The 24464-nt window shown below is 47.4% G+C and overlaps 2 non-coding genes and 4 pseudogenes across 2 annotated transcripts; 4 read left to right on the forward strand and 2 right to left on the reverse strand.

Moving 5' to 3' along the window:
• Positions 1 to 165: 165 nt before the first annotated feature.
• LOC129180661 (U2 spliceosomal RNA) lies at positions 166 to 375 on the forward strand (annotated as a pseudogene).
• A 1979-nt stretch (positions 376 to 2354) lies between these two features.
• Positions 2355 to 2518, reverse strand: LOC129180617 (U1 spliceosomal RNA). Its single transcript, XR_008570243.1, has one exon. It is a non-coding gene; the product is annotated as a U1 spliceosomal RNA (small nuclear RNA).
• A 1378-nt stretch (positions 2519 to 3896) lies between these two features.
• Positions 3897 to 4005, forward strand: LOC129180670 (U2 spliceosomal RNA; annotated as a pseudogene).
• A 4215-nt stretch (positions 4006 to 8220) lies between these two features.
• Positions 8221 to 8424, forward strand: LOC129180648 (U2 spliceosomal RNA; annotated as a pseudogene).
• A 1982-nt stretch (positions 8425 to 10406) lies between these two features.
• Positions 10407 to 10570, reverse strand: LOC129180564 (U1 spliceosomal RNA). The gene has a single exon (XR_008570195.1). It is a non-coding gene; the product is annotated as a U1 spliceosomal RNA (small nuclear RNA).
• A 12256-nt stretch (positions 10571 to 22826) lies between these two features.
• LOC129180643 (U2 spliceosomal RNA) lies at positions 22827 to 23029 on the forward strand (annotated as a pseudogene).
• The last annotated feature ends 1435 nt before the right edge of the window (positions 23030 to 24464 follow it).

Here is a 24464-nt window from a genome sequence, read left to right on the forward strand (position 1 = left end):
TTATTATGACTTTTTAAAATGGTCTGTATAAATTTTACACATTTTGCTGCCTGCAACACTTTTAATTTTACAGAATTTTTACTGATTTTATTTTTACTTAAATTATTGGTGTTGTAAATAATTGAATTTTAAAAGGCATCTTTAAAAAATGTTTTGAAATGTGGTAAATTTTTTGTAACAGTGACAATAAACATGTTAAAAAAAAAAAAAAAAAAAAAAAAATCTGTTCTTATCAGTTTAATATCTGATATGTCTCCTATCTGGGGACCAAATATTAAATTGCTTTTTGGGACAGGGAGCTGAGCTCGGGGCTTGCGCCGTCCGCTCCACGCATCGACCTGGTATTGCAGTATCTCCGGGAGCGGTGCACTTCTCCTTCTCATGTTGACAGCAAAGGCAGCTTCACGCAGGTCGTTTGACAGCATCCGGCATGTTTTGCCCGATACCGTGCGATGCTCACCAAAGACCAATGAAAGTGTTTACGTTTGGTGCCACCCGAGCAGGTGGCGGTACGCTGTGGAAAATATGCCCTGCGACAGTGTCTGCGCCCTCCGTGGACCCTCTTTGCCTTCCCAGCAGCATCAACACCTTACAAAGGGAGCACAATGCATAAAGCAGCGTGTTCTCCGGCCATGCCTCCTGCACTCTTCCACCGGCTCCTGATACTCGGGTCTCTTGCGCACTTCCCAGGGGCCAGCGGGTGTCGCAGTGATCGACAGCTGGGTGGAATCTGACAAAATGGTCTCGTCTGGTGGAAGCCTTCCGAGTTTCCTCGACAAACCAACCAAGTAAGGGACCGCGGCTTTCCGCCCTCTGTTTTGCTTCTCGCGGTCAGGTGTCGTGGCCCTTCCTTTGCTGGATTTGACATAGAGCCACTTTGGGATAGCCACAGGTGGTTAGAGCCTGTAAAATGCGTGTCTGCTCCTTCGGTTAGGGCTATTTTCTGCTCTGTTGTTTGCGGCTCTGACAGCTCCTAGCTTGGGTTCCAGTGTGCGAAGGCGGTACAAGTGTAGGAACGGGCCAGCGCGGGTAGGTTTACCGTAGACCTCAATGTTGAGGCTTCCATCCATCCCCGGCCGCACTTCACAGTCCGAAGATTGGCAAACCCGCGTGTCATCCACACATCGGAAGCAGTGGCTGTCTTTAGTTCCTGTGCAGGATCCCCGTAGTTTTCTTTCCACGTCTTCCATGTACACGATAGCCACAATGGCTGAGAGCGGTGAGCCCACGGCAGAGCCATGTCTTGGCCTGTAGAAACACATACGGAATTGCAAGCATGTGCCCTTAAGGCACATTTGCAGGAAATCATATACTTGCTCTGGAGTGAGGTTGCTTGTGTCTTGGAGGCTGGAGTGCTACTGTTGCCCTTCTTCTGCCAGTGTCTATTGCTGCAGTGGTGGAGATAGGTGTAAACGGGGAGGTGATGTCGACTCATACCAGGGTCTCTTCCGGAGATAACCTGAGGGTCTGAATCTCATTAGTGAAGTCTGTGGAGCTGTGGACATGGGGTGGGGTACTGCCAAGCAGTGGGGCCAGAATGGTGGCTGGGTATTTGGCAATACTGACCGTGGAAGAGTCGAATCTGCTGGCAACAGGCCTGAGTGGACCTCCCGCCTTGTGAATTTTGGGCAGTCCGTAAATGCAAGGTGTGACTTCTCCGGGATGCAGGCGGTAGGTAGCACGTGTGACACTCTACACCGTCCTCTTTTTTCCCGGCCTCTGAAGACATTCCGTGATCTTCTTGTATTCACCGGTGGGATTGCTCTTCGGTCGTTCGTGTTCAGTGTCGTCACCGAGCAGAGCCGTTAGGTTGGCCTTGCGAGCTGCGGTTTTGAGGATGACTCTGCATCTTCCCTTGTCTCCTGGTAAGCTCGCCGTGTCATGGTTCTTCTTCAAGGGTCTCGCTGCTTTCCTTACTTTCCTTCCTTCCTCCAAGACAGGAAGATCGGAAGCAGTTACCATGGCGCTGGGAAGGCTGCTGACGAGAACGACAGCAATTTGATCTGCTTCGGCTTCAGGTCGATGGTTGTTTCCGACGACCGAATTGGTTGCTGTGTTGAGGTCCACTGTGGGGAGCGGTTCCGGTGTGCCGGTAAAGTTGAGTTCACTTGGCCGACACAGCTTTCTCTGTCCGGGTGAGAATGCTACTGGAGAAATTCTTATTTCACTTTTCCCGCCTGAGTGCAGGCGAGCCTTATTGCTGGGTGGTTGTCATCCGTGGTCGTACAGACCTTCCCAGTAGGCGTTGGAAGTTCTGGGCTCGTCATTCCCCGCTCTTGCGCAAACGGGGATGTGGCCGCAAGCCCAGAAGCTTTGCGCAAGACTGCACCTGCAAGTTGTTTTAAACACGCCATCAGGGGAGAGCGCGAACGCAGTCCCCCACTATCACAAATTATGCAGTCGAGATTCCCACATTTGGGGAATTCGCAGGGGTCAGCTCAACCCATGTGCAATGGCTGAGCCTCGCCCTGGGTGAACCACCTTCTTGATCGTGGTATCTCCCCTGCCAGGTAAGTATGAGTTGGACGAGTCTCACTCAGACGAGACTCTCACACACGCAGCATGCTAAGTGGTGGTGTCATCGGCTGCTTCACAACAAACACACGCACTGGACCTGTGTCCAAGTTCAGCATCTGCCCTTGCGCTCGACGGACGCCACACGTTCGGAGGCACCTCCTACAGCCACGACCGGCCTTGTGATTTTGGACGCTCTGGCCTTCTGGACACTTCCCGGTGGCGTCTCGCCTTCACATCTTTCCCCTGACGCCGCCGTCTCTGCGGTCCAAATGTCAGAAAGTAGAGCAAAAGTGAAGGGCAACAGACAAAGGAAATGTGACATTGTTGTTACCAGAGTTGTTACTTCATTAGCCAGAAGTTTGAGTGCCGCAGCTAGTTTCCACGCAATCTTCTGACGCCGGAGCAATGCATTATGGGAATGCGTTCTGTATTATGCCGCGTCGGCGCTCTCCCGCGATCACATGCACAAGCCAAATGACACTGAAATACTTTTGTAGTTGCTCATACTGGCGATAGGATTAATAAGGACAGTACTCTCGTTATGTCAAAGAGTGAGGCTGTGTTGCACATTCCACTCTTGTGGCTTCATGCTGAGCAAAGACAGCGACAGCAAGTGGCATAGTCCAGTTGCTGCAGGCATTCCACGGGGAGACTGGAGTACTGAGTCCACGTCACTGTTTCAAACATATTCACATTGGACTGTGGCCTCCATTGTGTGCTTACCGAGGACTATTCTGATGTGGCTGAGTAAAATCAGTTTATTGCCGCTTCATGCATAGACCGACGTGCACCGCATGAGCTTCAATAACGAATGGGTCACGAAACACTGGTTTCATATTATGGCTGCAAAACAACACAGGTGCATCTTTTTATTGTTTACAATGTGCGCGCGGGGTTGTCGTTTGGCATCAAAAGTCTTTGGTTCGTTATCTTTCGTGCTTCCAAATAAGTCTCGGAAACGATAGCTCAATTTCAACAGTTGAATGCACCAGGAAGAATGATACACAGCTGCGGGGACTCGTCTTCTAAGCGGGTGCAGGAGCAAGTCCGAGGCACTTCTGGTCAGACGTCTTTTACCTAGCTTTTACCTCCTGTCCTATGCCTCTATGTGTGCCCCGGTGGTCTTAGCTGCTTGGAGCCGCTCGATAATGAGTGTGCAAAAGGGTGTGGAAAAGAAAAGCCAAGGCCGAGTGAAAAGATACAGCGAGTCCACAAGTCTGCTCCGGTCACACTATCTAACATGTGCCAAGAGAGGCGCCTATATGTAACTACATCTAACAGCGTGTTGACGTTTGAGGTCGTCGTGAGTCAGTGTGTGCAACCGGGACTTTAGCTTGTTTTGTCAGAAATGACATGCTCCCCTCTGAGCTTTCAATGCTATCGCTTCTCGGCCTTTTGGCTAAGATCAAGTGTAGTATCTGTTCTTATCAGAAGCCCAGGAAACCACGACTCAAAGTGGCCTGTTGCCAAGTGAGGGGTGCACTCACCTGGACAGCAGCCAAGAAATATCAGAGAGTGTGGAAGAAGACACCATTCCAAATGCCCAAAAGGCCAAAAGACTTGCTTCAGAGCTGTCTTCTGACTCTTCTCTTTTATCAGAAAAGAGGGGAAGGCCAGAGGTCCTTTCAGACAGTTCTATGGAGGAGCCGCGGGTCTTCCCCTCAGGCTCACCAAATGAACTGTCCTTTTTAAATATCGTTTTGCAGTCAACCCCAAGGGCGAAAAGGACTTTGAATGATAGACTCCAGGAAAGACCGACACCCAGACGCCGACAGGGAAGGGAGCCCCTCCCCCTCCAGCCCTCACCAACTGGAGTGAAGGAGGAGCTTCATTCACAAGATATTTCTTAGTCACAGTTTAAATTTTAAGTTGTTTTTTTATTCATTTATTTATTTTTTAGGCCCTTTTAGTTGTTTATTGGTTTTAAAAAAAAAAAAAAAAAAAAATCATACTTGTGACTCTCACCTTCTCCACCATCAATGTGAGAAGTGTGAAGTCGAAAGTTAGAGCTCAGAGTGTTTTATCCTTCCTTCAAACTTTTAAGTCAGATGTGTTTCTATTACAAGAATGTGGTTTACCCTTTTTAAAAAGCTACAAACAGTGGGAGGAAATGTGGCCACAAACATCCTTATGGAGCGGGTCAAATGAGAACAAAAATGACGGAGTGGCCATTTTAATCAACAACCCCCACGTTACGGTGAAGGGGAGCACCGTGGTGAGAGAGGGACGAGCACTATCAGCACACTTGACTTTTATGGGACAGGATTTTAACCTCTTAAATATTTATGGTTTTAACGAAAAAAATGAAAGGTATGATTTTTTAGAAAACTTGCAGTCCCACATGTTAGGCCGGGTACCTATAGTGGTGGGGGGGGATTTTAATTGCATTTTAAGCAGGAAAGACAGAAGGGGGGCGGGAGAAGATTTTAAAGTTGATAAAACATCGGTTTTATTACAAGCCATGAGTAGGGATTTCAAACTGCACGATTGTTATAAAGCCATGCATCCTAGAGAGGAGGGCTTCACCTGGTTCAGTGGCGACAGCACCAGAGCCTCTCGCATAGATTACATATTCACACGGGATTGGCCACCTACTGATGCTAGATTGACCCCTGTCTTTTTCTCTGATCACCTGATTCTCTCCTGCACTCTCTCACTCCCCTCGGGTGTGGTAGTGGGAAGAGGTCCGTGGAAACTGAATTGCTCCCTGCTGGAAGATCAAGACTTGGTCAGTCAGTACAGGGAGCGGTTCAAGGACTGGCAGACCCTTCAAGACTTGCATGTTTCACGAGCACAGTGGTGGGAAATGGTGAAGTTAAGGACCCGGCTTTTCTTTCAACAAGCAGGACGGAAAAAATCTTACAAAGAAAAAAGATACATGATAGGACTGCAAAAACGCTTACAACGTTATTTTAACTTAACACTAAAAGGGCTGAATTTCAAGGAAGAAATCAAGCAGGTAAAAAATGAAATGGCTACTCTAGAAAAAATCAAAAGTAAAGGTGTTATCTTAAGGAGCAAGGAAAAAGAAATAGAAGAAGGGGAAAAATGCACCCGCTATTTCTTTAAAAAAATCCTAAGCAAGCCAGGAGGTATTTTAAAATTACAAAATAAAGAAGGGCGCATAGTGGAAACAACAACTGAAATAAATGAAACAATAGAACGCTTTTATCAAGAACTCTATGCAACTAAAAATACAAAGCCTGAAGCTATTTTAGAAGTTTTAGGTTTTATTGAAAAATCAGTGAGCGAAAATGTGCTTTTAAAACAGGATTTTACTCTCAAAGAGTTAAATAAATGCGTCGTGGCTTTTAAGAAGGGGAAGTCCCCAGGTGAGGATGGGCTCCCCTTGGAATTTTATTTAACTTTTTGGGATATTTTAGCACCAGAGTTACTCGCTGTTTTTAAGGAATTTGAACAAAGTAGCCGACTACCTGACAGTTTTAGAGTAGGGATAGTGACACTCCTTTATAAGACAAAAGACAAGACCGATCTTAAAAATTGGAGACCTATTACCCTTTTAAACTGTGACTGCAAAATTTTTAGTAAACTTTTAGCGACACGTATGTCCATGTTTTTAGATGACTTGATTGACCCGGATCAAACCTGTGCCATCCCAGGGAGGAAGATCACAGACAGCCTCATGCTGATTCGTGACACCATCTGTCTTGCGAGAGACAGAAACATTCGGTTAGTAGTCCTAAATTTAGACTTTGAGAAAGCCTTTGATCGGGTCTCGCACCAGTACCTTTTCAGGGTACTGCAAAGAATGGGTTTTCCGGAAAGATTCGTAGCGTGGGTGGGACTGCTGTACCGGGATATTACCAGCAAATTTGTGGTAAACGGGAATCTGACAAAAGCAGTCCAAATTAACTGCGGTGTCCGTCAGGGATGCCCGTTATCTGCCCTCCTGTATGTTTTATGTATAGAACCTCTGGCACAGATTTTGAGAAGGGACAGATGGATTAAAGGGGCGACTATTCCAGGGGGACTCGTACCAAAATGTATTTTATATATGGACGATTTGAACATTTTATGCACGGATATTTTATCTGTTAAAAGAGCACTGGACCTGACTGACTTTTATGGACGGGCCTCTGGGTCAAAACTCAATAGAGAAAAGACCCAAGCCCAGTTTTATGGACCCTGGACGGAATCGGAGAAGACGGGACTTCCCCTGACTGTGACACAGACTGACCAAAAAATACTGGGAATTAAATTTGGCAAGGACGGGGGAGGTGAAACAAATTGGGGCGACGTGGTAGGGAAAGTTAGGCAAAGACTGGGGTTTTGGGGACTGAGACAGCTGACCCTGGAAGGAAAGGTTTTAATCATAAAAGCTGTGATTTTACCTTTGCTTTTATTGATCAGCTCTGTTTTTACCCCCAAAAGAAACGTTCTTGTAGACCTGGACCGAGCCATTTTTTACTTCCTTTGGGGCTCCAAGTGGGAGAGAGTGAGGAGAGAAGTCATGAAAAAATCAAAAGGAAAAGGAGGAAAAGGAGTGCCAGACCTCCAAATATTCCTTGGAGCGAGATACACGTCCCTACACCTGATGAGTGCGATGAGCCCATCCAGTAATCCCAAAACAAAAGCGCTGGCACGATACTGGATGGGCTCCTACTTAAGACGGCTCAAACTGATCCCCTTAGATCAAACTGTACCTGTTTCCTTTAATTTACCACCAGCATATGCTTTTATAAGGACCTTTTTAAGACATTTTAATCTGGAAAAAGAAACTTTTGACGTTTTAAAAAATCATCGCTCTGTCGTTTCTGTTGTGCAGGAGCGGGATCCAGTGAGTCCAGTGCGCGGGCTCGCACTTGGCGAGCCCACAGATGTTTGGCGCAACGTCAACCACCCGGCTCTCCCAAACAGACTCCGGGACCTGGCATGGATGGTGGCCCACGAGGTCCTCCCAGTCAGGTCCGTTATGCACTCCCGAGGAATGGCAGCAAACTCAACTTGTCCCCGACCGGGTTGTGGCGCCCCTGAGACGGTGAGGCATCTCCTCTGGGAGTGCAGTGCTGCCAGAGACCTGTGGGCGACAGCCGGCGACCTAAATTTCCCGGACTTGCCAGCAAGGGAGGTCCTAAACGCACAGCTCGTGCTCTATGGGGCGAGCCACCAGAAGTTAAACTGCAAGGAGTTTGAAAAGCAGTGGCTCGCCCTCGCCGCCATCAAAGACGCCATCTGGACCTCCCGCAACTTGCTGGTAAGGAGGCACAGACAGACCCCCCCCGTGGCTGTGATCCGAATGGCTGCAGCGACTCTGACAGCTGCAAGCGGCGGGCCAAGGACACAGTCACAAAGAAGAGTCGTCTGTGCCCACCCGGAGGTGGCACCCGGAGCTTCACAGCAAAGGTCTCGGCAGCGACGGCCTGGCTCTCCGGGAGAGGAAGGAGGGAGAAATGAAGAAGGATGAGGGCCTCGGGACGTCCTGGCAGCGTCCTGGAGAATTACTGTCTGGGAGAGTGGGGTGAACTCACTATTGATCAGGACTCACTGCACTCCTGTGCAACAGACGACACTGAAGCTTATTATGACTTTTTAAAATGGTCTGTACAAATTTTACACATTTTGCTGCCTGCAACACTTTTAATTTTACAGAATTTTTACTGATTTTATTTTTACTTAAATTATTGGTGTTGTAAATAATTGAATTTTAAAAGGCATCTTTAAAAAAATGTTTTGAAATGTAGTAAATTTTTTGTAACAGTGACAATAAACACGTTAAAAAAAAAAAAAAAAAAATCTGTTCTTATCAGTTTAATATCTGATATGTCTCCTATCTGGGGACCAAATATTAAATTGCTTTTTGGGACAGGGAGCTGAGCTCGGGGCTTGCGCCGTCCGCTCCACGCATCGACCTGGTATTGCAGTATCTCCGGGAGCGGTGCACTTCTCCTTCTCATGTTGACAGCAAAGGCAGCTTCACGCAGGTCGTTTGACAGCATCCGGCATGTTTTGCCCGATACCGTGCGATGCTCACCAAAGACCAATGAAAGTGTTTACGTTTGGTGCCACCCGAGCAGGTGGCGGTACGCTGTGGAAAATATGCCCTGCGACAGTGTCTGCGCCCTCCGTGGACCCTCTTTGCCTTCCCAGCAGCATCAACACCTTACAAAGGGAGCACAATGCATAAAGCAGCGTGTTCTCCGGCCATGCCTCCTGCACTCTTCCACCGGCTCCTGATACTCGGGTCTCTTGCGCACTTCCCAGGGGCCAGCGGGTGTCGCAGTGATCGACAGCTGGGTGGAATCTGACAAAATGGTCTCGTCTGGTGGAAGCCTTCCGAGTTTCCTCGACAAACCAACCAAGTAAGGGACCGCGGCTTTCCGCCCTCTGTTTTGCTTCTCGCGGTCAGGTGTCGTGGCCCTTCCTTTGCTGGATTTGACATAGAGCCACTTTGGGATAGCCACAGGTGGTTAGAGCCTGTAAAATGCGTGTCTGCTCCTTCGGTTAGGGCTATTTTCTGCTCTGTTGTTTGCGGCTCTGACAGCTCCTAGCTTGGGTTCCAGTGTGCGAAGGCGGTACAAGTGTAGGAACGGGCCAGCGCGGGTAGGTTTACCGTAGACCTCAATGTTGAGGCTTCCATCCATCCCCGGCCGCACTTCACAGTCCGAAGATTGGCAAACCCGCGTGTCATCCACACATCGGAAGCAGTGGCTGTCTTTAGTTCCTGTGCAGGATCCCCGTAGTTTTCTTTCCACGTCTTCCATGTACACGATAGCCACAATGGCTGAGAGCGGTGAGCCCACGGCAGAGCCATGTCTTGGCCTGTAGAAACACATACGGAATTGCAAGCATGTGCCCTTAAGGCACATTTGCAGGAAATCATATACTTGCTCTGGAGTGAGGTTGCTTGTGTCTTGGAGGCTGGAGTGCTACTGTTGCCCTTCTTCTGCCAGTGTCTATTGCTGCAGTGGTGGAGATAGGTGTAAACGGGGAGGTGATGTCGACTCATACCAGGGTCTCTTCCGGAGATAACCTGAGGGTCTGAATCTCATTAGTGAAGTCTGTGGAGCTGTGGACATGGGGTGGGGTACTGCCAAGCAGTGGGGCCAGAATGGTGGCTGGGTATTTGGCAATACTGACCGTGGAAGAGTCGAATCTGCTGGCAACAACAGGCCTGAGTGGACCTCCCGCCTTGTGAATTTTGGGCAGTCCGTAAATGCAAGGTGTGACTTCTCCGGGATGCAGGCGGTAGGTAGCACGTGTGACACTCTACACCGTCCTCTTTTTTCCCGGCCTCTGAAGACATTCCGTGATCTTCTTGTATTCACCGGTGGGATTGCTCTTCGGTCGTTCGTGTTCAGTGTCGTCACCGAGCAGAGCCGTTAGGTTGGCCTTGCGAGCTGCGGTTTTGAGGATGACTCTGCATCTTCCCTTGTCTCCTGGTAAGCTCGCCGTGTCATGGTTCTTCTTCAAGGGTCTCGCTGCTTTCCTTACTTTCCTTCCTTCCTCCAAGACAGGAAGATCGGAAGCAGTTACCATGGCGCTGGGAAGGCTGCTGACGAGAACGACAGCAATTTGATCTGCTTCGGCTTCAGGTCGATGGTTGTTTCCGACGACCGAATTGGTTGCTGTGTTGAGGTCCACTGTGGGGAGCGGTTCCGGTGTGCCGGTAAAGTTGAGTTCACTTGGCCGACACAGCTTTCTCTGTCCGGGTGAGAATGCTACTGGAGAAATTCTTATTTCACTTTTCCCGCCTGAGTGCAGGCGAGCCTTATTGCTGGGTGGTTGTCATCCGTGGTCGTACAGACCTTCCCAGTAGGCGTTGGAAGTTCTGGGCTCGTCATTCCCCGCTCTTGCGCAAACGGGGATGTGGCCGCAAGCCCAGAAGCTTTGCGCAAGACTGCACCTGCAAGTTGTTTTAAACACGCCATCAGGGGAGAGCGCGAACGCAGTCCCCCACTATCGCAAATTATGCAGTCGAGATTCCCACATTTGGGGAATTCGCAGGGGTCAGCTCAACCCATGTGCAATGGCTGAGCCTCGCTCTGGGTGAACCACCTTCTTGATCATGGTATCTCCCCTGCCAGGTAAGTATGAGTTGGACGAGTCTCACTCAGACGAGACTCTCACACACGCAGCATGCTAAGTGGTGGTGTCATCGGCTGCTTCACAACAAACACACGCACTGGACCTGTGTCCAAGTTCAGCATCTGCCCTTGCGCTCGACGGACGCCACACGTTCGGAGGCACCTCCTACAGCCACGACCGGCCTTGTGATTTTGGACGCTCTGGCCTTCTGGACACTTCCCGGTGGCGTCTCGCCTTCACATCTTTCCCCTGACGCCGCCGTCTCTGCGGTCCAAATGTCAGAAAGTAGAGCAAAAGTGAAGGGCAACAGACAAAGGAAATGTGACATTGTTGTTACCAGAGTTGTTACTTCATTAGCCAGAAGTTTGAGTGCCGCAGCTAGTTTCCACGCAATCTTCTGACGCCGGAGCAATGCATTATGGGAATGCGTTCTGTATTATGCCGCGTCGGCGCTCTCCCGCGATCACATGCACAAGCCAAATGACACTGAAATACTTTTGTAGTTGCTCATACTGGCGATAGGATTAATAAGGACAGTACTCTCGTTATGTCAAAGAGTGAGGCTGTGTTGCACATTCCACTCTTGTGGCTTCATGCTGAGCAAAGACAGCGACAGCAAGTGGCATAGTCCAGTTGCTGCAGGCATTCCACGGGGAGACTGGAGTACTGAGTCCACGTCACTGTTTCAAACATATTCACATTGGACTGTGGCCTCCATTGTGTGCTTACCGAGGACTATTCTGATGTGGCTGAGTAAAATCAGTTTATTGCCGCTTCATGCATAGACCGACGTGCACCGCATGAGCTTCAATAACGAATGGGTCACGAAACACTGGTTTCATATTATGGCTGCAAAACAACACAGGTGCATCTTTTTATTGTTTACAATGTGCGCGCGGGGTTGTCGTTTGGCATCAAAAGTCTTTGGTTCGTTATCTTTCGTGCTTCCAAATAAGTCTCGGAAACGATAGCTCAATTTCAACAGTTGAATGCACCAGGAAGAATGATACACAGCTGCGGGGACTCGTCTTCTAAGCGGGTGCAGGAGCAAGTCCGAGGCACTTCTGGTCAGACGTCTTTTACCTAGCTTTTACCTCCTGTCCTATGCCTCTATGTGTGCCCCGGTGGTCTTAGCTGCTTGGAGCCGCTCGATAATGAGTGTGCAAAAGGGTGTGGAAAAGAAAAGCCAAGGCCGAGTGAAAAGATACAGCGAGTCCACAAGTCTGCTCCGGTCACACTATCTAACATGTGCCAAGAGAGGCGCCTATATGTAACTACATCTAACAGCGTGTTGACGTTTGAGGTCGTCGTGAGTCAGTGTGTGCAACCGGGACTTTAGCTTGTTTTGTCAGAAATGACATGCTCCCCTCTGAGCTTTCAATGCTATCGCTTCTCGGCCTTTTGGCTAAGACTGCGGTCACCTCCTACGGGTGGGGAATTGTATGCTTTTGTGGCATAGGATTCTACCAGTCATTGGGAGGACATTCTTGGCACTTTACAGTGCATTATAACTTTATTGTTTTCACAGCAACTAAAGGTAAGTAAATTTTTTCTAATTGGTTTTTAGTTATTTATCTGTTGTTTTAATTGTATTTATTGCATACTTTTTTCATTTTAGCTGGTGGTGCCTCCATCATGTCGGCTAGCCATGCCGGTATGCGGAGGCACCACAGCGTGCGTTTTACACTCAAGCAAGTGGATGGTGAAGAAGTTGGAATGTCCAGACTGGACTTTTCCCGGAAAATCATCCAACAGACCCTGAAATTCAAACCGGAAGATCTGAATTGCATTTTGACACTGCCTTTTCACAAAGGCTTTGATGTAAGTTTTCAGTCTGCTGCAACTCTGAGAGATTTTTGGCAAAGGTATGAGGATGCTAAACCCCAGTTGTCTGTGTTCAATGTGGAAAAACTGACTGACAATGCTGCTAAAACTGTTATTGTCCGAATGTTTAATGAGACAGTGACCGCAGACGACATTTGTTTTTGGCTGGGAAGATATTGCACGGTTAAAGGCCAGGCTATGAAGGTGAGAGACGAAGACGGCATCTGGAATTGTGCCTGGAGGGTCCCCATCCAACAATGGCAGGACCCTCAGGGCTTCCAGGGCCTGAAACATCTCCCATCGATGATAGTTCTGGGAGAAAACCGAGGCTACATACACTACCAGGGTCAGCCCAAGCTCTGCCGCAAGTGTGGAGAGCACGGGCACCTGGCAGAGGCATGTCAGCAGACTGTGTGTCGAAAATGTAGAGAAATTGGTCACACTTTTGAACAATGTACCAATGGCAGAAGGTGCAACCTCTGTGGAGATTCAAATCATCTCTTCAGAGACTGCCCAAAATCATTTGCCAACAAGCTGAAGGCTGGGAAAGGAAAACAAAATGAGGAAATAGGAGAGGAAAATGTGAGGGCCCAAAAGGCCTCTGAAACTGTTGAAAATTCAAATCTCCCGCCAAAACCTGTGATTGGAGGAGAGGAATCAGGTGAGGCGGGAGAGAGGGCGGAGCCTACAGAAGCCCAGGAAACCACGACTCAAAGTGGCCTGTTGCCAAGTGAGGGGTGCACTCACCTGGACAGCAGCCAAGAAATATCAGAGAGTGTGGAAGAAGACACCATTCCAAATGCCCAAAAGGCCAAAAGACTTGCTTCAGAGCTGTCTTCTGACTCTTCTCTATTATCAGAAAAGAGGGGAAGGCCAGAGGTCCTCTCAGACAGTTCTATGGAGGAGCCGCGGGTCTTCCCCTCAGGCTCACCAAATGAACTGTCCTTTTTAAATATCGTTTTGCAGTCAACCCCAAGGGCGAAGAGGACTTTGAATGATAGACTCCAGGAAAGACCGACACCCAGACGCCGACAGGGAAGGGAGCCCCTCCCCCTCCAGCCCTCACCAACTGGAGTGAAGGAGGAGCTTCATTCACAAGATATTTCTTAGTCACAGTTTAAATTTTAAGTTGTTTTTTTATTCATTTATTTATTTTTTTTAGGCCCTTTTAGTTGTTTATTGGTTTTAAAAAAAAAAAAAAAAAAAAAAAAAAAAAAATCATACTTGTGACTCTCACCTTCTCCACCATCAATGTGAGAAGTGTGAAGTCGAAAGTTAGAGCTCAGAGTGTTTTATCCTTCCTTCAAACTTTTAAGTCAGATGTGTTTCTATTACAAGAATGTGGTTTACCCTTTTTAAAAAGCTACAAACAGTGGGAGGAAATGTGGCCACAAACATCCTTATGGAGCGGGTCAAATGAGAACAAAAATGACGGAGTGGCCATTTTAATCAACAACCCCCACGTTACGGTGAAGGGGAGCACCGTGGTGAGAGAGGGACGAGCACTATCAGCACACTTGACTTTTATGGGACAGGATTTTAACCTCTTAAATATTTATGGTTTTAACGAAAAAAATGAAAGGTATGATTTTTTAGAAAACTTGCAGTCCCACATGTTAGGCCGGGTACCTATAGTGGTGGGGGGGGGATTTTAATTGCATTTTAAGCAGGAAAGACAGAAGGGGGGCGGGAGAAGATTTTAAAGTTGATAAAACATCGGTTTTATTACAAGCCATGAGTAGGGATTTCAAACTGCACGATTGTTATAAAGCCATGCATCCTAGAGAGGAGGGCTTCACCTGGTTCAGTGGCGACAGCACCAGAGCCTCTCGCATAGATTACATATTCACACGGGATTGGCCACCTACTGATGCTAGATTGACCCCTGTCTTTTTCTCTGATCACCTGATTCTCTCCTGCACTCTCTCACTCCCCTCGGGTGTGGTAGTGGGAAGAGGTCCGTGGAAACTGAATTGCTCCCTGCTGGAAGATCAAGACTTGGTCAGTCAGTACAGGGAGCGGTTCAAGGACTGGCAGACCCTTCAAGACTTGCATGTTTCACGAGCACAGTGGTGGGAAATGGTGAAGTTAAGGACCCGGCTTTTCTTTCAACAAGCAGGACGGAAAAAATCTTACAAAGAAAAAAGATACATGATAGGACTGCAAAAACGCTTACAACGTTATTTTAACTTAACACTAAAAGGGCTGAATTTCAAGGAAGAAATCAAGCAGGTAAAAAATGAAATGGCTACTCTAGCAAAAATCAAAAGTAAAGGTGTTATCTTAAGGAGCAAGGAAAAAGAAATAGAAGAAGGGGAAAAATGCACCCGCTATTTCTTTAAAAAAATCCTAAGCAAGCCAGGAGGTATTTTAAAATTACAAAATAAAGAAGGGCGCATAGTGGAAACAACAACTGAAATAAATGAAACAATAGAACGCTTTTATCAAGAACTCTATGCAACTAAAAATACAAAGCCTGAAGCTATTTTAGAAGTTTTAGGTTTTATTGAAAAATCAGTGAGCGAAAATGTGCTTTTAAAACAGGATTTTACTCTCAAAGAGTTAAATAAATGCGTCGTGGCTTTTAAGAAGGGGAAGTCCCCAGGTGAGGATGGGCTCCCCTTGGAATTTTATTTAACTTTTTGGGATATTTTAGCACCAGAGTTACTCGCTGTTTTTAAGGAATTTGAACAAAGTAGCCGACTACCTGACAGTTTTAGAGTAGGGATAGTGACACTCCTTTATAAGACAAAAGACAAGACCGATCTTAAAAATTGGAGACCTATTACCCTTTTAAACTGTGACTGCAAAATTTTTAGTAAACTTTTAGCGACACGTATGTCCATGTTTTTAGATGACTTGATTGACCCGGATCAAACCTGTGCCATCCCAGGGAGGAAGATCACAGACAGCCTCATGCTGATTCGTGACACCATCTGTCTTGCGAGAGACAGAAACATTCGGTTAGTAGTCCTAAATTTAGACTTTGAGAAAGCCTTTGATCGGGTCTCGCACCAGTACCTTTTTAGGGTACTGCAAAGAATGGGTTTTCCGGAAAGATTCGTAGCGTGGGTGGGACTGCTGTACCGGGATATTACCAGCAAATTTGTGGTTAACGGGAATCTGACAAAAGCAGTCCAAATTAACTGCGGTGTCCGTCAGGGATGCCCGTTATCTGCCCTCCTGTATGTTTTATGTATAGAACCTCTGGCACAGATTTTGAGAAGGGACAGATGGATTAAAGGGGCGACTATTCCAGGGGGACTCGTACCAAAATGTATTTTATATATGGACGATTTTAACATTTTATGCACGGATATTTTATCTGTTAAAAGAGCACTGGACCTGACTGACTTTTATGGACGGGCCTCTGGGTCAAAACTCAATAGGGAAAAGACCCAAGCCCAGTTTTATGGACCCTGGACGGAATCGGAGAAGACGGGACTTCCCCTGACTGTGACACAGACTGACCAAAAAATACTGGGAATTAAATTTGGCAAGGACGGGGGAGGTGAAACAAATTGGGGCGACGTGGTAGGGAAAGTTAGGCAAAGACTGGGGTTTTGGGGACTGAGACAGCTGACCCTGGAAGGAAAGGTTTTAATCATAAAAGCTGTGATTTTACCTTTGCTTTTATTGATCAGCTCTGTTTTTACCCCCAAAAGAAACGTTCTTGTAGACCTGGACCGAGCCATTTTTTACTTCCTTTGGGGCTCCAAGTGGGAGAGAGTGAGGAGAGAAGTCATGAAAAAATCAAAAGGAAAAGGAGGAAAAGGAGTGCCAGACCTCCAAATATTCCTTGGAGCGAGATACACGTCCCTACACCTGATGAGTGCGATGAGCCCATCCAGTAATCCCAAAACAAAAGCGCTGGCACGATACTGGATGGGCTCCTACTTAAGACGGCTCAAACTGATCCCCTTAGATCAAACTGTACCTGTTTCCTTTAATTTACCACCAGCATATGCTTTTATAAGGACCTTTTTAAGACATTTTAATCTGGAAAAAGAAACTTTTGACGTTTTAAAAAATCATCGCTCTGTCGTTTCTGTTGTGCAGGAGCGGGATCCAGTGAGTCCAGTGCGCGGGCTCGCACTCGGCGAGCCCACAGATGTTTGGCGCAACGTCAACCACCCGGCTCTCCCAAACAGACTTCGGGACCTGGCATGGATGGTGGCCCACGAGGTCCTCCCAGTCAGGTCCGTTATGCACTCCCGAGGAATGGCAGCAAACTCAACTTGTCCCCGACCGGGTTGTGGTGCCCCTGAGACGGTGCGGCATCTCCTCTGGGAGTGCAGTGCTGCCAGAGACCTGTGGGCGACAGCCGGCGACCTAAATTTCCCGGACTTGCCAGCAAGGGAGGTCCTAAACGCACAGCTCGTGCTCTATGGGGCGAGCCACCAGAAGTTAAACTGCAAGGAGTTTGAAAAGCAGTGGCTCGCCCTCGCCGCTATCAAAGACGCCATCTGGACCTCCCGCAACTTGCTGGTAAGGAGGCACAGACAGACCCCCCCCGTGGCTGTGATCCGAATGGCTGCAGCGACTCTGACAGCTGCAAGCGGCGGGCCAAGGACACAGTCACAAAGAAGAGTCGTCTGTGCCCACCCGGAGGTGGCACCCGGAGCTTCACAGCAAAGGTCTCGGCAACGACGGCCTGGCTCTCCGGGAGAGGAAGGAGGGAGAAATGAAGAAGGATGAGGGCCTCGGGACGTCCTGGCAGCGTCCTGGAGAATTACTGTCTGGGAGAGTGGGGTGAACTCACTATTGATAAGGACTCACTGCACTCCTGTGCAACAGACGACACTGAAGCTTATTATGACTTTTTAAAATGGTCTGTATAAATTTTACACATTTTGCTGCCTGCAACACTTTTAATTTTACAGAATTTTTACTGATTTTATTTTTACTTAAATTATTGGTGTTGTAAATAATTGAATTTTAAAAGGCATCTTTAAAAAATGTTTTGAAATGTGGTAAATTTTTTGTAACAGTGACAATAAACATGTTAAAAAAAAAAAAAAAAAAAAATCTGTTCTTATCGCTTCTCGGCCTTTTGGCTAAGACTGCGGTCACCTCCTACGGGTGGGGAATTGTATGCTTTTGTGGCATAGGATTCTGCCAGTCATTGGGAGGATATTCTTGGCACTTTACAGTGCATTATAACTTTATTGTTTTCACAGCAACTAAAGGTAAGTAAATTTTTTCTAATTGGTTTTTAGTTATTTATCTGTTGTTTTAATTGTATTTATTGCATACTTTTTTCATTTTAGCTGGTGGTGCCTCCATCATGTCGGCTAGCCATGCCGGTATGCGGAGGCACCACAGCGTGCGTTTTACACTCAAGCAAGTGGATGGTGAAGAAGTTGGAATGTCCAGACTGGACTTTTCCCGGAAAATCATCCAACAGACCCTGAAATTCAAACCGGAAGATCTGAATTGCATTTTCACACTGCCTTTTCACAAAGGCTTTGATGTAAGTTTTCAGTCTGCTGCAACTCTGAGAGATTTTTGGCAAAGGTATGAGGATGCTAAACCCCAGTTGTCTGTGTTCAATGTGGAAAAACTGACTGACAATGCTGCTAAAACTGTTATTGTCCGAATGTTTAATGAGACAGTGACCGCAGACGACATTTGTTTTTGGCTGGGAAGATATTGCACGGTTAAAGGCCAGGCTATGAAGGTGAGAGACGAAGACGGCATCTGGAATTGTGCCTGGAGGGTCCCCATCCAACAATGGCAGGACCCTCAGGGCTTCCAGGGCCTGAAACATCTCCCACCGATGATAGTTCTGGGAGAAAACCGAGGCTACATACACTACCAGGGTCAGCCCAAGCTCTGCCGCAAGTGTGGAGAGCACGGGCACCTGGCAGAGGCATGTCAGCAGACTGTGTGTCGAAAATGTAGAGAAATTGGTCACACTTTTGAACAATGTACCAATGGCAGAAGGTGCAACCTCTGTGGAGATTCAAATCATCTCTTCAGAGACTGCCCAAAATCATTTGCCAACAAGCTGAAGGCTGGGAAAGGAAAACAAAATGAGGAAATAGGAGAGGAAAATGTGAGGGCCCAAAAGGCCTCTGAAACTGTTGAAAATTCAAATCTCCCGCCAAAACCTGTGATTGGAGGAGAGGAATCAGGTGAGGCGGGAGAGAGGGCGGAGCCTACAGAAGCCCAGGAAACCACGACTCAAAGTGGCCTGTTGCCAAGTGAGGGGTGCACTCACCTGGACAGCAGCCAAGAAATATCAGAGAGTGTGGAAGAAGACACCATTCCAAATGCCCAAAAGGCCAAAAGACTTGCTTCAGAGCTGTCTTCTGACTCTTCTCTTTTATCAGAAAAGAGGGGAAGGCCAGAGGTCCTTTCAGACAGTTCTATGGAGGAGCCGCGGGTCTTCCCCTCAGGCTCACCAAATGAACTGTCCTTTTTAAATATCGTTTTGCAGTCAACCCCAAGGGCGAAAAGGACTTTGAATGATAGACTCCAGGAAAGACCGACACCCAGACGCCGACAGGGAAGGGAGCCCCTCCCCCTCCAGCCCTCACCAACTGGAGTGAAGGAGGAGCTTCATTCACAAGATATTTCTTAGTCACAGTTTAAATTTTAAGTTGTTTTTTTATTCATTTATTTATTTTTTAGGCCCTTTTAGTTGTTTATTGGTTTAAAAAAAAAAAAAAAAAAAAAAATCATACTTGTGACTCTCACCTTCTCCACCATCAATGTGAGAAGTGTGAAGTCGAAAGTTAGAGCTCAGAGTGTTTTATCCTTCCTTCAAACTTTTAAGTCAGATGTGTTTCTATTACAAGAATGTGGTTTACCCTTTTTAAAAAGCTACAAACAGTGGGAGGAAATGTGGCCACAAACATCCTTATGGAGCGGGTCAAATGAGAACAAAAATGACGGAGTGGCCATTTTAATCAACAACCCCCACGTTACGGTGAAGGGGAGCACCGTGGTGAGAGAGGGACGAGCACTATCAGCACACTTGACTTTTATGGGACAGGATTTTAACCTCTTAAATATTTATGGTTTTAACGAAAAAAATGAAAGGTATGATTTTTTAGAAAACTTGCAGTCCCACATGTTAGGCCGGGTACCTATAGTGGTGGGGGGGGATTTTAATTGCATTTTAAGCAGGAAAGACAGAAGGGGGGCGGGAGAAGATTTTAAAGTTGATAAAACATCGGTTTTATTACAAGCCATGAGTAGGGATTTCAAACTGTACGATTGTTATAAAGCCATGCATCCTAGAGAGGAGGGCTTCACCTGGTTCAGTGGCGACAGCACCAGAGCCTCTCGCATAGATTACATATTCACACGGGATTGGCCACCTACTGATGCTAGATTGACCCCTGTCTTTTTCTCTGATCACCTGATTCTCTCCTGCACTCTCTCACTCCCCTCGGGTGTGGTAGTGGGAAGAGGTCCGTGGAAACTGAATTGCTCTCTGCTGGAAGATCAAGACTTGGTCAGTCAGTACAGGGAGCGGTTCAAGGACTGGCAGACCCTTCAAGACTTGCATGTTTCACGAGCACAGTGGTGGGAAATGGTGAAGTTAAGGACCCGGCTTTTCTTTCAACAAGCAGGACGGAAAAAATCTTACAAAGAAAAAAGATACATGATAGGACTGCAAAAACGCTTACAACGTTATTTTAACTTAACACTAAAAGGGCTGAATTTCAAGGAAGAAATCAAGCAGGTAAAAAATGAAATGGCTACTCTAGCAAAAATCAAAAGTAAAGGTGTTATCTTAAGGAGCAAGGAAAAAGAAATAGAAGAAGGGGAAAAATGCACCCGCTATTTCTTTAAAAAAATCCTAAGCAAGCCAGGAGGTATTTTAAAATTACAAAATAAAGAAGGGCGCATAGTGGAAACAACAACTGAAATAAATGAAACAATAGAACGCTTTTATCAAGAACTCTATGCAACTAAAAATACAAAGCCTGAAGCTATTTTAGAAGTTTTAGGTTTTATTGAAAAATCAGTGAGCGAAAATGTGCTTTTAAAACAGGATTTTACTCTCAAAGAGTTAAATAAATGCGTCGTGGCTTTTAAGAAGGGGAAGTCCCCAGGTGAGGATGGGCTCCCCTTGGAATTTTATTTAACTTTTTGGGATATTTTAGCACCAGAGTTACTCGCTGTTTTTAAGGAATTTGAACAAAGTAGCCGACTACCTGACAGTTTTAGAGTAGGGATAGTGACACTCCTTTATAAGACAAAAGACAAGACCGATCTTAAAAATTGGAGACCTATTACCCTTTTAAACTGTGACTGCAAAATTTTTAGTAAACTTTTAGCGACACGTATGTCCATGTTTTTAGATGACTTGATTGACCCGGATCAAACCTGTGCCATCCCAGGGAGGAAGATCACAGACAGCCTCATGCTGATTCGTGACACCATCTGTCTTGCGAGAGACAGAAACATTCGGTTAGTAGTCCTAAATTTAGACTTTGAGAAAGCCTTTGATCGGGTCTCGCACCAGTACCTTTTCAGGGTACTGCAAAGAATGGGTTTTCCGGAAAGATTCGTAGCGTGGGTGGGACTGCTGTACCGGGATATTACCAGCAAATTTGTGGTTAACGGGAATCTGACAAAAGCAGTCCAAATTAACTGCGGTGTCCGTCAGGGATGCCCGTTATCTGCCCTCCTGTATGTTTTATGTATAGAACCTCTGGCACAGATTTTGAGAAGGGACAGATGGATTAAAGGGGCGACTATTCCAGGGGGACTCGTACCAAAATGTATTTTATATATGGACGATTTTAACATTTTATGCACGGATATTTTATCTGTTAAAAGAGCACTGGACCTGACTGACTTTTATGGACGGGCCTCTGGGTCAAAACTCAATAGAGAAAAGACCCAAGCCCAGTTTTATGGACCCTGGACGGAATCGGAGAAGACGGGACTTCCCCTGACTGTGACACAGACTGACCAAAAAATACTGGGAATTAAATTTGGCAAGGACGGGGGAGGTGAAACAAATTGGGGCGACGTGGTAGGGAAAGTTAGGCAAAGACTGGGGTTTTGGGGACTGAGACAGCTGACCCTGGAAGGAAAGGTTTTAATCATAAAAGCTGTGATTTTACCTCTGCTTTTATTGATCAGCTCTGTTTTTACCCCCAAAAGAAACGTTCTTGTAGACCTGGACCGAGCCATTTTTTACTTCCTTTGGGGCTCCAAGTGGGAGAGAGTGAGGAGAGAAGTCATGAAAAAATCAAAAGGAAAAGGAGGAAAAGGAGTGCCAGACCTCCAAATATTCCTTGGAGCGAGATACACGTCCCTACACCTGATGAGTGCGATGAGCCCATCCAGTAATCCCAAAACAAAAGCGCTGGCACGATACTGGATGGGCTCCTACTTAAGACGGCTCAAACTGATCCCCTTAGATCAAACTGTACCTGTTTCCTTTAATTTACCACCAGCATATGCTTTTATAAGGACCTTTTTAAGACATTTTAATCTGGAAAAAGAAACTTTTGACGTTTTAAAAAATCATCGCTCTGTCGTTTCTGTTGTGCAGGAGCGGGATCCAGTGAGTCCAGTGCGCGGGCTCGCACTCGGCGAGCCCACAGATGTTTGGCGCAACGTCAACCACCCGGCTCTCCCAAACAGACTTCGGGACCTGGCATGGATGGTGGCCCACGAGGTCCTCCCAGTCAGGTCCGTTATGCACTCCCGAGGAATGGCAGCAAACTCAACTTGTCCCCGACCGGGTTGTGGTGCCCCTGAGACGGTGCGGCATCTCCTCTGGGAGTGCAGTGCTGCCAGAGACCTGTGGGCGACAGCCGGCGACCTAAATTTCCCGGACTTGCCAGCAAGGGAGGTCCTAAACGCACAGCTCGTGCTCTATGGGGCGAGCCACCAGAAGTTAAACTGCAAGGAGTTTGAAAAGCAGTGGCTCGCCCTCGCCGCTATCAAAGACGCCATCTGGACCTCCCGCAACTTGCTGGTAAGGAGGCACAGACAGACCCCCCCCGTGGCTGTGATCCGAATGGCTGCAGCGACTCTGACAGCTGCAAGCGGCGGGCCAAGGACACAGTCACAAAGAAGAGTCGTCTGTGCCCACCCGGAGGTGGCACCCGGAGCTTCACAGCAAAGGTCTCGGCAGCGACGGCCTGGCTCTCCGGGAGAGGAAGGAGGGAGAAATGAAGAAGGATGAGGGCCTCGGGACGTCCTGGCAGCGTCCTGGAGAATTACTGTCTGGGAGAGTGGGGTGAACTCACTATTGATAAGGACTCACTGCACTCCTGTGCAACAGACGACACTGAAGCTTATTATGACTTTTTAAAATGGTCTGTACAAATTTTACACATTTTGCTGCCTGCAACACTTTTAATTTTACAGAATTTTTACTGATTTTATTTTTACTTAAATTATTGGTGTTGTAAATAATTGAATTTTAAAAGGCATCTTTAAAAAATGTTTTGAAATGTGGTAAATTTTTTGTAACAGTGACAATAAACATGTTAAAAAAAAAAAAAAAAAATCTGTTCTTATCAGTTTAATATCTGATATGTCTCCTATCTGGGGACCAAATATTAAATTGCTTTTTGGGACAGGGAGCTGAGCTCGGGGCTTGCGCCGTCCGCTCCACGCATCGACCTGGTATTGCAGTATCTCCGGGAGCGGTGCACTTCTCCTTCTCATGTTGACAGCAAAGGCAGCTTCACGCAGGTCGTTTGACAGCATCCGGCATGTTTTGCCCGATACCGTGCGATGCTCACCAAAGACCAATGAAAGTGTTTACGTTTGGTGCCACCCGAGCAGGTGGCGGTACGCTGTGGAAAATATGCCCTGCGACAGTGTCTGCGCCCTCCGTGGACCCTCTTTGCCTTCCCAGCAGCATCAACACCTTACAAAGGGAGCACAATGCATAAAGCAGCGTGTTCTCCGGCCATGCCTCCTGCACTCTTCCACCGGCTCCTGATACTCGGGTCTCTTGCGCACTTCCCAGGGGCCAGCGGGTGTCGCAGTGATCGACAGCTGGGTGGAATCTGACAAAATGGTCTCGTCTGGTGGAAGCCTTCCGAGTTTCCTCGACAAACCAACCAAGTAAGGGACCGCGGCTTTCCGCCCTCTGTTTTGCTTCTCGCGGTCAGGTGTCGTGGCCCTTCCTTTGCTGGATTTGACATAGAGCCACTTTGGGATAGCCACAGGTGGTTAGAGCCTGTAAAATGCGTGTCTGCTCCTTCGGTTAGGGCTATTTTCTGCTCTGTTGTTTGCGGCTCTGACAGCTCCTAGCTTGGGTTCCAGTGTGCGAAGGCGGTACAAGTGTAGGAACGGGCCAGCGCGGGTAGGTTTACCGTAGACCTCAATGTTGAGGCTTCCATCCATCCCCGGCCGCACTTCACAGTCCGAAGATTGGCAAACCCGCGTGTCATCCACACATCGGAAGCAGTGGCTGTCTTTAGTTCCTGTGCAGGATCCCCGTAGTTTTCTTTCCACGTCTTCCATGTACACGATAGCCACAATGGCTGAGAGCGGTGAGCCCACGGCAGAGCCATGTCTTGGCCTGTAGAAACACATACGGAATTGCAAGCATGTGCCCTTAAGGCACATTTGCAGGAAATCATATACTTGCTCTGGAGTGAGGTTGCTTGTGTCTTGGAGGCTGGAGTGCTACTGTTGCCCTTCTTCTGCCAGTGTCTATTGCTGCAGTGGTGGAGATAGGTGTAAACGGGGAGGTGATGTCGACTCATACCAGGGTCTCTTCCGGAGATAACCTGAGGGTCTGAATCTCATTAGTGAAGTCTGTGGAGCTGTGGACATGGGGTGGGGTACTGCCAAGCAGTGGGGCCAGAATGGTGGCTGGGTATTTGGCAATACTGACCGTGGAAGAGTCGAATCTGCTGGCAACAACAGGCCTGAGTGGACCTCCCGCCTTGTGAATTTTGGGCAGTCCGTAAATGCAAGGTGTGACTTCTCCGGGATGCAGGCGGTAGGTAGCACGTGTGACACTCTACACCGTCCTCTTTTTTCCCGGCCTCTGAAGACATTCCGTGATCTTCTTGTATTCACCGGTGGGATTGCTCTTCGGTCGTTCGTGTTCAGTGTCGTCACCGAGCAGAGCCGTT

The sequence above is a fragment of the Dunckerocampus dactyliophorus genome, chromosome 4 (genome assembly GCF_027744805.1).
Source record: "Dunckerocampus dactyliophorus isolate RoL2022-P2 chromosome 4, RoL_Ddac_1.1, whole genome shotgun sequence".
Lineage (NCBI taxonomy): Eukaryota > Metazoa > Chordata > Actinopteri > Syngnathiformes > Syngnathidae > Dunckerocampus > Dunckerocampus dactyliophorus.